We start from the raw sequence: 14,438 nt of genomic DNA, 5'->3' as shown, positions 1-14,438 counted from the left end.
TTATGATTAAAACATCCGTTTTCAGAATTCGAATTGTGAGGAATGGCAAAAAGGTCTAAACATTTCAGATTTATGATTCTAAGTTCTAAAATTGTTTAGACACACATATGAACTGTCTAAGGAAAGGTGTATGAGTTTGAAAAGCCTAGATAAAGTCTTATGAAAGCATCTCATATCAGAAATCTGAACTTTGGTAAAGAAAGTCAATGAAGTATTGATTTCTAGAAGTCCAGCAGATTTCTGAGCACATGGCAAAGCTGGTGGGAGCATAAGTGCTATGCTAGTATAGGTGATGATTATTATGCTAGTGGGAGCATAATCAATTATGATGAATGTTGCAAGTTAGCAATGTTCATTATAGAAAACAAAAGTTTCAATTCACAAGTTACAAGGTTTGAAAAGTTGTTTTGTTATAATTAAGGGAGAGGAATTCATACTTCATTTCAAAATCTAAAATCTTAGATTGAGTTTTTAATCAAATTTAGTCAAATATATATATATATATATATATATATATATATATATATATATATATATATGAATGTTATGTTGGAATGGTTCAACATAAGGAAATTCTATATATGGATGTGTTGATTACGTTCTCAAAATTTGATTATGATTACATCATCCCTTTTCATAATTCGAATTATGAGAACATGGCAAATAAAAAAATATATTGTAGCAAAAGACTAATCAAGTATCATGTCTTTATGTTAGACATTATGAATCGTGTCCCATATGCTTCGGGCATAGGATCGATTACATATCTAATTTTCCAAATGCCTAGGGCACTAAGAGGGAAAAAGGAATAGAACTGGATTTGACTGAAGTGGTTAAACAACTGTTAAGGACAATCTAAGGTTCGCCAAAGATTGGTCGCTTAAGGACAGTTGAAAGTATAGTAATGGATGAACCATATTGACACTATTATGAATAGACAAGAGTCTATTAATAATGAGTTGTTGTATGGCAATATGGAATGTTTCCATATTGGGAGCTGAAGAATAGAGGAGAAAGTTAGAAATTTTTATGCAAGAAGGATGTTCAAAGGAATGTACTTTGAATTTGAGACTTCATTTCCATGGAATTGTCTTGTAACAATCCCCAAAGGAATATTTTGTAATATCATTGGTCAAGTCTCTGTGACTTTTGGCACCTAGACATTATAAAAGAGTCTTTGCATGATGATTTATAATCTAACACTTTATAGCAGTGACAAGAATTTGGAATTCTTACACTTGCAATAAGGATTTGGAATTTTGAAATGAGCATCATTGAAATGTTTTTCAGTTGATCTATTTCACAAAGTAAGGACCATAGACAAACATAGTGTGCATGCTTGGTGCATGGTATAACTATTGTTTAGACAAACATAGTGTGCATGCTTGGAGCATGGCATAACTATTGTTTTTAATTCAAGTATTAAGTTGATTATTCGAAACATTATACAATGAATGATGAGTAATCAATATGGATCAAAAGTTTTGGGGCCATATAGGATTAGTATTATTCTTGTGTTTCACTTAGCATGTTTTGACTTCCCGAATAACCAGGTTATTCAAACCATCCACAGTCGATCATACTTTGGAAGTAGGTATTGAGGTAAGACTGTCATGAATGGGTCTGTAGTTTGTCTAGGACAAGGTGACTGTATTGTTTATGAGTACTCCTGGAATAAGATTCGAGTATTGGATTGAACCCACGCTCATTTGAATCACTTCATGGATTTTATCACGAGTGATCATGAGACGATAATATCTTATATTCTTGAAACGGAGACATGTGAGTTGTAGTTGTGAGTCGATTGCATATTGACATATGTAAACGCACCAGTAACTTGGATGTTATAAAACATATTGTTGTATGTAATTTAATGAGTAAGTACAAGCGAGCATTTGGGTCGAAGTTTATCCGTTCCTTTTACCCCATATGGATAAAAGCGATATCTGTGGGCCCCTCGATGATTTAGTGATGACATCAGGTCTGGACTGATTTCATTTGTTCAATTAGTCGGTCGTCATAAATCAGAAATCGGGAAACAACAGATGGACAGAGAGAATGATTATAATCCATGTCTCAGTCCATATGATATCTAGAATAAAGTAATATATGATCCCTTATCTAATGGACACGTCATTGACTAGGTCAGATTTCGACAGCGGCTTTTAAGAGATACAATTGCTAATCGGGTTGGAGTCATGCTTGCAATGATAGTTATTAGACTTATCCAAGTGGGACACTGTTGGATTAGGTGTCTAAGCCCATAACTATAATTGGTATGTACTTGACCCGAGAGTAGCATGGTCTATTTGGGTTGCATATCATCAGGACAATTTGTTAGGATGGACTTTTGAGAAGAAGTTATTTATGGTTTATTAATATATTATAAGTTCTAATATATTAATATGAAATCATATTATTTAATTAGTATTGATCAAGAATTAATTTGGAATTAATTTTGTGATCAAAAGAGACTAATTAAATTTATGGGGTTGATTTGGTAAATCATTCATTCTTATAAAGTGCGCTTATGATCCATAATTCTTCATGTTGGACTAAACCCATATGGTAACCCATGGATACTCCATGGAGGTTTTAACCCATGGAGCATGAGGGATATGGAGAGTCATTAGGGTTTACATGGTGTAACCCTAGTTTGCCACACTATATAAGAGACCCTAAGGCTACCAAAATTGGGACCTAAGAGCACTTAAGTGGAATACTAGAGGGCTAGCCGATTTGTGTGTGCAAGGAATCTCTTCTCAAGTTATCCTTTTGTTCTAGATGTGTTGTGATTCCATTTGAGGCATTCATACTATTGGTACTAAGCTCTTGAAAGTCCAAGCAACAAGCTACAAAGAAAAGGTATGTTATCTAACTTGTTTTATTATCCAAGTATCAAAGTTTTGTATGCTAGTTAGGGTAATACCTTAGAAAGTTCAAGTTTGCATGTATAATAGAGAAAATATTGATCCAAGGTATTTAGGGTTGCATGTACACCTTAGGAGTGTTAGAATGCTCAAAACCCATCACATACCTTGTCTACTCTTTGCTTTGATCTACTCTTTAGCTTGTTATGGTCCTTTTGGTTGGTCTTGATGAGTTATGACCATTTTAGAAGCTAAATCTTGTAGATCTAGATGTTTGGAGGGTTCCTTAAGCTTAAAGTTGCAAACTTTATGGTGTTTATGGTCTCTTGCATGTATTAAGTCATTCATTAAGCTTTTTTGAGCTCTAAGAGCCTCATTAAGCCATGCATGCACGTTAAGTTGGCAACTTTACGTGATATACCACCTCAGGGAAGTCAGATCTAAGTTTTGGAGTGAAGTCTTAACCATTTAAGAGCTCAATGAGAAAGTTGGCCAAACTAGTCGAGTACACTGGGTGTATAAGTTGGTTCGCACAGTGTACAAGTGTCACATCCCCAAAACAGAACGGCGAAAACGTATGGGGGCGGATGACTTCATGTACAATATCATAACAATTGAATAATAGATATCAAAGCATTACAACCATTGTATTTAATATTTGATAGGTTTACATTGTGCTCAAAACATTGTTTACATGATATCAAATGCTTATGACAAAAATGAATAACGAGATGTGACGACGTCCCATCCACCAAAAATTTCCGTGGTTACTTGTTTACTGATTTCCTGAGAATACAAGTGATTTTGCAAAGTGTCAACAATTAAGTTGGCGAGTTCATAAGCATTTTGTATGAGAAGAATTTGTAACTGTTTCGTGTAAAATGATAGTGTATATTTCTAGAAAATCCAATATTTTCTTTACAACTGAGCTGTAAGTCTTAATCCCAAGACTGAAATTGTAAGTAATGCTGTATTGAAAAGTAATGTTATGAAGTTTTATCTTTATATAAAACCACTTGAATGTATGTTAACCCGTAAATCAAATGTGTTGTCGATAACCTATGTGAGTTATTCTAACCATGCTAATGCGACTAGTTGCCTGAACGACGTGCTTCAGACGTCGGAACTGTTACGACATTTTTCACCCCAGACCTGTCGATCTAACTGTAGCTAACAGCTTAGTTGCGGGGTTGTCAATCCCGTATAGATCTATACACAAGTGTCACGCTCTCCCTACAAGAGACTCTGGTTATAATTTAGGTCTTAGTATGTGTACTCTGGTGGGTACGGTGAAGCGAAATGTCTCACAACAACTATCTATCGATTTACGTGAACTGAAAACTCCTTTTTCTTGTAGATGGACTAATTATACCTTTAAATAATTAGATGTTTCTTCTGTAATGATAGTGTAGGTTTTATGACTCCCAAACTATACTAGTTATAGTTTATCATGTTTGTTTGTCAAAAACAATTATATATTCATTTATAAAAATACATAGTAATCATCTTGTTTAGTTTCAAAATGTAAGATCCAACTTCATATTTTTGGGTTTTAACCCACAAAATAGTGAAATAACTTGAGTGTACTCCTTTTTGTTGGAAAAGCTATATTTTGGTAAAAAGCTTCCAAAAACTCTGTAGTTTTGCAAATAATAATTTTTCTCATGATTTTTATAACATAGATCATGCTTTGTTTTTGTTAGTTTTGCATTTGAAAACTAATATATCACAAATATTTGTGCAAAAGCTAGTAATAATCACATCTTATGCAAATAATGGCTTATACTTTAGCATAAAGATGAAACATGGAAGTATTTGTATGATAAACAAATTTTGACTTGTATTCCTCCCCCCCTAAAATATGGAAAATCTCGAAAATGTGGGGGTATGAACTCACCTTGAGTGGTTTTATGGGTTGTTTGAGGAGATGGTGTGAAGATTTCCAAGCCTAAACTCTTGAATAGGGTTTATGAACTCTTTGAAGATCATATTACGCTAAGAGTTTTAACACATAATATTGTGTGTAAATAGGATGAACTTAACATGAAAGGGTATAAAAAACACTACATCATCAAGAAACGCTTACCAAAATACTAAGATTAAGCTTGGAGATTTTTGAACTTGGGAGCTTGGACTTGATCTTTCGTCCAAATTTAAGGTGATAAAATGATGGGATGTTTACTTGGTTAACTGTTGGGTATTTGCTTGGATATACATTGGATATTAATTCTTATGGGAAACTGTTGAAGCATCAAGTCAAGAAGTCAACTTCCTTATCTCTTTATCCCAACGAAATCACCTTAAGAAGGATCAAATGGGTGATTTCGGCCATGGCATGACCAAAATCACCTTTGTACCCTATGTGATTTCGGTCCTAATCCCTCCACAATGTTGTTTTGGGTCTTAGTGGTTTGGATCTTAGGTGTTTTCGGCCTAGGGGTGTTCTAGGTTGGTGATTTCGGCCTCCTCACAACCGAAATCTCAAGGTGGGTGGGGTACTAGGCCAAAAACTATAAAGCAATGTTTTAAATTCATGATTTATGCTCCAACTATTTGGCTTTGCTTGACCTTTAAGTTTTTACTACAAACATGATTTTCAAAGTATATATATATATATATATATATATATATATATATATATATATATATATATACTTATACAAATAATGCCCTTTTGGATTTCAAAATTTTATTGCATCAAGGTTACATTGTGGTGGTACTTATACATAGCTACATTTTAAACCTTGCTTACACGAAATTTTCCAGTTGTCACATCATCCCCTCGTTAGAGGGAATTTCATCCCGAAATTAGCATCTTGGACGGGCTCTTGCAACTAGAGGAAAAGTTGTGGGTATTTTTGTTTCATCTGATCTTCCCTCTCCCAAGTGAATTCAGGCCCTCGCTTGGCGTTCCAACGGACCTTCACTATTGGTATACGGCTTTGTTTCGTTCTCTTGATCTCCCTGTCCATTATTTCCACATGTTCCTCTACGAAGTGTAGACTCTCGCTTACCTCGATTTCGTCGAGTGGGACTAGAAGAGTCTCGTCGGACAGACACTTCTTTAGGTTGGACACGTGAAAGGTGGGATGTACATTGTTGAGTTCTTGTGGTAGTCGGAGTTTGTTAGCTACCGGACCGATTCTAGCAAGGATCTTGAATGGCTCGATATACCTTGGATTTAGCTTCCCACGTTTGCCGAAATGTATCATTCCCTTCCAGGGTGAGACCTTCAACAGAACGCGATCACCAACCTAGAATTCCATAGGTTTTCGTCGCTTATCAACATAGCTCTTTTGCCGATCCCGGGATGCCTTTAATTATTCACGGATCTGAACGATCTTCTCCGTAGTTTCTCATATGATCTCCGGGCCGGTGAGAGTGCTATTAGGCACTTGTCCTCTTTCTAGTTATGTGTCACCCACTTCAGCCCAGCACAGAGGTGATCTGCATTTGCATCTGTAGAGGGCTTTGTATAGCGCGACCTTGATGCTAGTGTGATAGCTGTTATTGTAGGAGAATTCGACGAGTGGTAAGTGGGTATCCCAGTCCTTACCAAAGTCTATCACACATGCTCTCAACATGTCTTCCAACGTCTGAATGGTCCTTTCACTTTGACCGTCTGTTTGAGGGTGATAAGTTGTACCCATGTCGAGTTTAGTCCCTAAGGACTTCTGTAGTGATTGCCAAAACCGTCAGGTGTACCGGCTATCTCTGTCGGAGATGATAGATATTGGCACCCCATGTAGTTGCACGATCTCTTTAATGTACGTCATGGTTAGCTTCTCCATCTTGTCGGTTTCTTTTATTGGCAGGAAGTGTGCGGATTTGGTTAACCTGTCAACGATCACCCAAATGGTGTCAAGTCCACCCGTTGTCTTGGGTAACTTGGTTATGAAGTCTATGGTTATCCGTTCCCACTTCCACTCGGGTATGTCTGGTTGTTGAAGCAAACCCGAGGGCTTTTGATATTATACCTTGACCTTGGCACAAATCAAGCACTTGCCCACATAGGTAGCGATCTATGCCTTCATGTTTGGCCACCAATAAAGTTTTTTTAGGTTCAAATACATCTTGTCTGAACCGGGATGAACAAAGTATTTTGTCTTGTAAGCCTCGTTCATGACAACGTATATGTATCCGCCGAATCTCGGTGTCCAGATTCAATCCATGAAGTAACGAGCTCCGGCACCCTTGACTTCTAAGTATTTATCCATTCCCTGCAATGCCTCACCTGCGACGTTCTCGGGTTTCAGGGCTTCTAGCTGTGCCTCCTTGATCTGTACGGACAGGTGACAGTGGATAGTCATGGTTAATGACTTTACTCGGCGGCTCGAGTATTCCTTTCGACTTAGAGCGTCTGCTACTACGTTGGCCTTACCCGGATGATACCGAATTTCGCATTCGTAGTCATTTAACAGCTCGAACCATCGTCGTTGTCTCATGTTAAGCTCCTTTTGATTGAGAGTGTGCTGAAGACTTTTATGGTCTGTCAAGATGGTGCATTTGGTGCCGTAAAGGTAGTGCCTCCATATCTTCAGGGCAAACACCACTGCTCCTAGTTCGAGGTCGTGCGTGGTGTAATTGACTTCATGAGTCTTGAGTTGCCTTGAGGCATAGGCAATGACATTTCCTCGTTGCATGAGCACATACCCTAGGCCCTGCTTGGATGCATTACAGTAGACCACAAAGTCTTCAGTCCCTTCTGGGAGAGACAATATTGGAGCATTGCACAGGGCTCGCTTAAGCGTTTGGAAGGCAGTTTCTTGTTTATTCTCCCAGCTGAAGGTCACTCCCTTTTGAGTCAAGGTAGTGAGAGGCTTCGCGATCTTAGAGAAGTTTTGTATAAATCTTCGGTAGTAGCCAGCAAGGCCTAAAAACTAGCGGATCTCTGTCGGTGTTCTTGGTGTTGCCCAGTTTTCAATTGCCTTGACTTTGTAAGGGTCCACGTGTATCCCTTCCTTGCTGACTACGTGCCCTAAGAAGTCTACTTTTCGAATCTAAAACTCACACTTTAAGAACTTTGCGTATAGCTTCTCTGCCCTTAACGTCTCCAAGACCTGTCGTAGATGATGACTATGTTCCTCCTTGCTTCGTGAGTAGATTAATATGTCATCGATGAATACTATCACGAATTTATCAAGATAAGGTCGGTCCACACGGTTCATTAAGTCCATTAACACTGCTGGTGCATTAGTCAAACCAAATGGCATTACCACAAACTCATAGTGGTCGTAGCGAGTTCTGAATGCCGTCTTTGGAATATCTTCTTCCTGGAATATCTACACCACATGATGCTATCTATATGGCTTCTTTATATCTCGATCTTCCAATTTATAGATCCTTACTCCAAATCCCTTGCATCGTCGCCTGCTTCGTTAAGGATCATCTAGAATGCTCTTGCCTTTGGTTTCGGCAGCACATTTTTTCTTGCAACTTCTTTTTTCTTTGGGCAGTTCTTCGAAATATGCCCACCATCTCCACATTCATAAAATTTCTTGTTGTCGAATATATAATCTCTAGAATAGTGACCGATCCTCCCACACTTAGAACAAGTCAATTCTCCATCACATCTCCCATAGTGCTTCTTCTTGCACTTCTCACACCACTTGGTTCCACCACTACCCCCATACTTTTGGTCGTCCAGGTTAGACTTTGAGAATATTCCTTTCTTATTGGATCTTGAGGATCCCTCAAGCTTCCTCTTTTCTCATGCCTTATCTTTTTCTTGACCCTTTTCTCTTATCTGGATCTCTACTTTCTTAGCTACTCTAATGGCTGTCTTCAAAGTAGTTGCCATTTTTATCGTTGCACCAAAGTCCGCTGGCAATCTGTTAGCAAACCTATCTATCTTGGAGAGTTCAGTAGGCACTAAGTGGATGAATAACTTCATCTTCTCGGTGAATGCGGTGGCATAGTCATCAACACTCATTTTCCCTTTCTTCAGGTTCTGAAACTCGTTGTTTAGGTCTATCATATCTATCTCTGAGCAGTATTGTATTTTCAACTGTTCCATGAATCCTTCCCAAGACATTCTCAGGGCTTTTCCCCATGGCATTGTATCTGCCAACAACTTCCACCAACTTAAAACTATGGTCTTTAGTTGTCTGACTGGAAAGACAGTTTTCTGCTTGTTGCTACAGTTGCAGCTTTCAAATACCATCTCCATCTCGGATGCTTTGGGCTTTCAGAAAGACTTGGTGGTTTGGCACCCAGGAAGTTCTTATACATACGCCCATCCCTATCAATCCCTCTATCTAGGTCGTTCCTCCTGACCGCTTGGGGTTCCATGAATCCTTCCCAAGACATTCTCATAGTATCTTTTTTTGAAGAATAATATTGCGGAATTTGTTCCCAGAAAACATGATAATGATATTATCAAAGCATTTCCGAAGAAATGTATTTTATTTTATATTAAAACATTCGGATGTCATCATCAATACATAAACATAAGCATAAACAGAACTTACATTAATTTACACTAATGATCTACATCTCCTTGAATCCCTTAGCAGAATGTACCTTTAATATCGATACCTGTGATACAATAAACTGAGTGGGTCAGGTTGGGAAACCTGGTGAGTACATAGGGTTTTCAACCCACAATAATATAGTTAATTCGTTTCTTCACATATTTCATGTCAAATAATTAACCCGATTACCAATCCTCATTTTCTTTATTTATTCTTCCCTAAAGATTTACCTAAGGGTCATCTCCTACATCATATTTACCTCTTATCGCCTTACATCGCATTTCCTTATATGTTTGTTCCTAAGGACTTTTCCTAAGGATCATCGCCTACATTGCATAGACAATACTGATTCGGGGATTACTCCCCCAATACGTGTCCAGTAAGGGTTAGAGTATCATCGCATGAATACGTAGTTACTACATGGTGTGAACTCGTAATTCATCACCTACAGGTTATGAGCCTGCTGGTGTTTCCACATGACTTCTTTAGATTAGTCAGTGGTCACCATTTATACTCTGGTAGATGACTACATCACAACATCGCAGGCCAAGGTTATGACATCTCATAATCATCTCTTATCTCGCATCACCTATTCATCATCGCATATCTATCATCACCAATCTCTCATCACTCATCTACCCATCTTTACCCAATATATTTATAGGTATAAAAATACATATATAGTTTAAATCATGTAAAACATGTATAAATCGTTCATCTAGCATAGATATCAGGAACACAGATAATAAGTGCATATAGCATGTATTAATATTAAATACTTCATATCTATGTGTAAGATGAAAGTAACTACGCACTCACTTGTTAAAGTGACGATTCGAAATTCGGACAGCGCTTCGCTTCTAGCAATTGTCTTTAGACGTAACCTAGTATCATTATTACTAAGTTTTAGTTTATTATTTATTGCGACTAATTATTAGTCTAGATTCATCATTAACTCAAAGTCTACCGTCATGATCTATCAAGTAAGGAACAGCCAGGTAAGATCATATTGGAGGTAGGGTCCGTTTGGTATACGAAGTATACTATTTGGAAATCCCACTTTAAACACCTCACTAAATCATAGCCTAAACATCATCCCCATAAGTAGATGAATCAGTATAATGACTTGGAATCGCTGATAAATCTTGTTTATAGGTCCATAATAACGATAATGAACTTAAACATAAGTTATACGTAAAGTATGGTAAGCATAACTCACTTACAAGGGGGTTTAGCGAGGAACCGGGCTCTGCGCGGGAAGAACTTCTGAACTGAAAGCTCTTCTTCTTGGGTCCTTTTGGCACTCCGAGACTTGCTACTAACACCTAAGAGGTGCTAGGGAAAGGGTTAGAGGGTTTGGGGGTGTTTGGGAGAGAAATGGGTGAAGAGAAGTGAGAAAAAGAGTGAAAAACGCCACTTATTTATAGGATGGCAGCAACCCTATATGCGGGGCATACGCAAGGGTACGCTGGGCGTACTTCTAGCTACGTTGTGCGTACTCATGCCACGTGTCGCCATCTCGTGCAAAGCCGTGGGGAAGAAGTAGTGGGCTAGATCTTGCCACGTGGCACTTCGAGGTTTAATCCAAAAATTAATTATCTTCTAAAATCCGTAACTTTTGCATACGAGCTCCGCTTTTGACGTTTTTTTATATCCATGCGTAGGTAGGGACGTGATCTATAACTTTCGTTTAGACTCCGTCGGCTAATTTTTAATTTATTTTTAAGGTTATATTTTAATAGGCTTAGATAATTAAAGTCTGTTAAAAATTCATAACTTTGTTATCCGACGTCCGTTTTCGATTATCTTTATATCGTTGAGCTCCTATTAACGAGATCTTCAATTATCGTTTAGATTGGGTCGGCTAAAAATCGATCGATCTAAAATTCGATTTCCGACCTGTGTACTACTATGCTCAATCTTAGAAAATTCATAACTTCCTCAAATGAAGTCAGATTTGGACGTTCTCTGTATGCACGCTCTCGGTTTAATGGCTAATATGACTTTCGTTTAGATTACTATGGCTAAAAAGTATTTTATCAGAAATTTACCTTTTACGATATGTTGACCCGTGTCGGTTTAATAGTGAAACTTCAACGGGTCATAACTTCTTCGTTATAAGTCGGATTTCAGCGTTCTTTATATCTACGAAATCCTTGCGATATATACTATAACTTTGGTTAAGATTATTTATTCTAAATAATCTTCTATCAAAAAGTCATTTTTAATGCTTATTGTCTCTAAATCGACTAGCCCGAATCTTCGGGCATTACAGGTTGAGCTCAAAACCCTTCAATGGAGGCTAGGGTTTCATAAGGGTCGTACAAGAGGCGATGGAGGCTAATAATGACAAAAACCAAGGGGTAAATGGCCTTTAAATACCCTGAAAACCCTAAATAAAACATTCAGTCCATTGGTCAGGCGCCTCGCATCCGCATATGACAAATTAGTCGATTTGAGACTAAGTAGATCACCCCACGCCTACAACGAAAATCACAAACTTTTAGTTTTTCAACAATTGTGATAAATGGAATCCTGTTTCGCCCCTTTCGTTCTACTTTCCTTTGGACTATAAAACAACAAATCTAAGCATAGAAAACATCATCGAGACTCGAGTATAACAGTTAAAAACCTCAACGACATGAAACCTTCCAACAAACAATTTGGTAAGCGCAATAGTCCAATACTCAATTCATGATACGAGTGTTGCATCTTTCCATATAGATATTAAAAAAAAAACAAATTACGTAAAATGTAAACCATATGGACATATCATGTGAAAAAAAGTTTTTTAGAGTTTATCTTCTATCGAATAAAAAGAAATATGTGAATTCGTTATTTTTAACCTTTTTACATATTGATATTCATTTTTTTCGCATATAACGTAAAACGTGCACCATATGCACATCAGTAGAAAAATGTATTTTTTTTTGTTTTTTTTTCAACGAATCACCTTCTACATAAGCATCTTAACTTATTAAGATGATTTTAATTTGTATATTAATGTGCGTGTGTGTATATATATATATATATATATATATATATATATATATATATATATATATATATATAGGAAAAGTGAATATACCTAACAACACTTAGATACCTAAACTCCTATACCACGTCGTTTTGATTACGTTATTCATTTATTGCCAGTTTTCGCCCCTGATATCATCAGCAATCACGGTGGAGAATCGATCTTAGAACTCGAAGTTACAAACCTATCGCCAAAATCAACCAGGTTAATCTGATTCGAGTTGCAGCAGTAAGCGGTGTCGTTTATTGGGGTAGAGTAGAAGAAACTTGGGTGAAGGGCAGGTAGAAGAAACTGAGGCGAATTAAACATTTTTTCACCTGAATCGCATGTGAAATTCTTCCTCCATCTATTCGAATTTCTAAAATCTAAATGGTAAAAGCTTTTATTTGAAATTCCTTGTCAATTTGCCATTTTTCTGGTATCAATTTTCTCGCATGAAGCTGCAATTGACTTCGTAATTTGCTATTCCTCTTACATATTTAGGTGGTCAAAATTTGGGCTAAATTATGTTAATGAGAATTGCTCAATTCAACTAAGTTTTCAATGCCTATTAGGTGATCGATGAAATGCCTGATAGGTGTTTTTGACCAATGGTTGCTCAACGACCATATACATTGACTGCTATTTCTGTGTCGAGGATGTGGGGGTATTTGACATCAGTGGCTTTAATTTATGTTGCATTTTGTGAAATTTATAGAGGTGAAGATGACCTTCTTTAACCTTTTCTTGCTGGACGTAGGTAAGGTATTTTATTTAACTCTATTTCAATCGTATCATATTCCATTGTTGTGTATTTATTTATTTGTTTGTTTAAAGGAGATACATGCGACATAAAAGAACAATTAAGCCAAATGCAAAGAAGCTTGAGTGCTTCATTCTTGCAAACAGAGAAGATGTCATGGGCGAGTTTCTCAAGTAAAGTGAAATCAACTCAAAGGGGATTCATGGGGGACCCGGATGGCAGGTTAAGGTGGTCGTGAAAATCAAAAGTGAAGATTATATGCTGGTTTACAGGAAAAAGAAAAATCAATGGATATACCAACTCTCATTGGTGATGTTACTAGTGGATTGAAGCTTCTGTAAGCAGATAATGCAACAAACAAGTGGGAAGAAGCTTCAATACCAACTTAGAAGAGAAAAAAGATGATCATTTTTTGGATGGGGACTAATATTGAATAGCAAGTGTAAACCATTGTATTTGACCGATTTGTTGTCATTACAACCATTCTAATGAAAATTTTAAAACAAGAGTCTAAGAATTGTAAACCATCTCAACACTTTTGGTTATATAACAAGCTTTTTTCTATAAAGTTTGAACTTGTTCTTGTCAGTTAGGTATTTGATCTTTTTTTTTTGGTATTTGTAGCATGTAAATGTGTGAAAAGAGTAGTGTTTTTTTAGAAATGTGAGAGTTTGTTTATTGTTTTGGACTTCATGATGCCATGTTATTTGGAAGAATTAAAGAGGCAGGTTGAATGGAGCTTATATATTGACCAAATAGCTTTTGACTTGATGACGTCAATTAAGTTTTACATCCTTAGGCATTTTTTTTGTAAATGTTTGTTGAAAAGACATAAATGCCCTTTTTTTTAGCAAACACAACCTTTCTTGTTGGCCAAATTAACCAATAGCATCATTAGCATGTACCATTTTTTTTGCTATATGTTTTACAATTTCCATGATTTTGGTTATTCGTTTGTATAACTTTGATGGTTTGGTTATTTTGTTTCTTTGTATTAATTTAATAATTGAATTTAAATGTTCAGCCAATATTAGTGTATTTAAACTATTTCTTTGATGGTTTGGTTATTTTGTTTCTTTTTATTTATTCAATAATTGAAAATGGCAACCTACTTTCGTTTTTAACTCAAAATAACATCATATTTTCGTTTTTAACCCACAATGACAACTTACTTTCATTTTTAACCCAAAAGAACAACCCAAAATGGCAGTCTACTTTCGTTTTTAACCCAAAATGCCAACCTACTTTCATATTTAACACAAAATAACAACATACTTTCATTTTTAACCCAAAATATCATCCTATTTTTATTTTTA

This window comes from Lactuca virosa, chromosome 8, assembly GCF_052849685.1.
Source record: "Lactuca virosa cultivar CGN04683 chromosome 8, Lactuca_virosa_CGN04683_v6, whole genome shotgun sequence".
In the NCBI taxonomy this organism is placed as follows: Eukaryota; Viridiplantae; Streptophyta; class Magnoliopsida; order Asterales; family Asteraceae; genus Lactuca; species Lactuca virosa.
The sequence above is the reverse complement of the archived record's forward strand: the minus strand, read 5'-3'. Positions refer to the sequence as shown.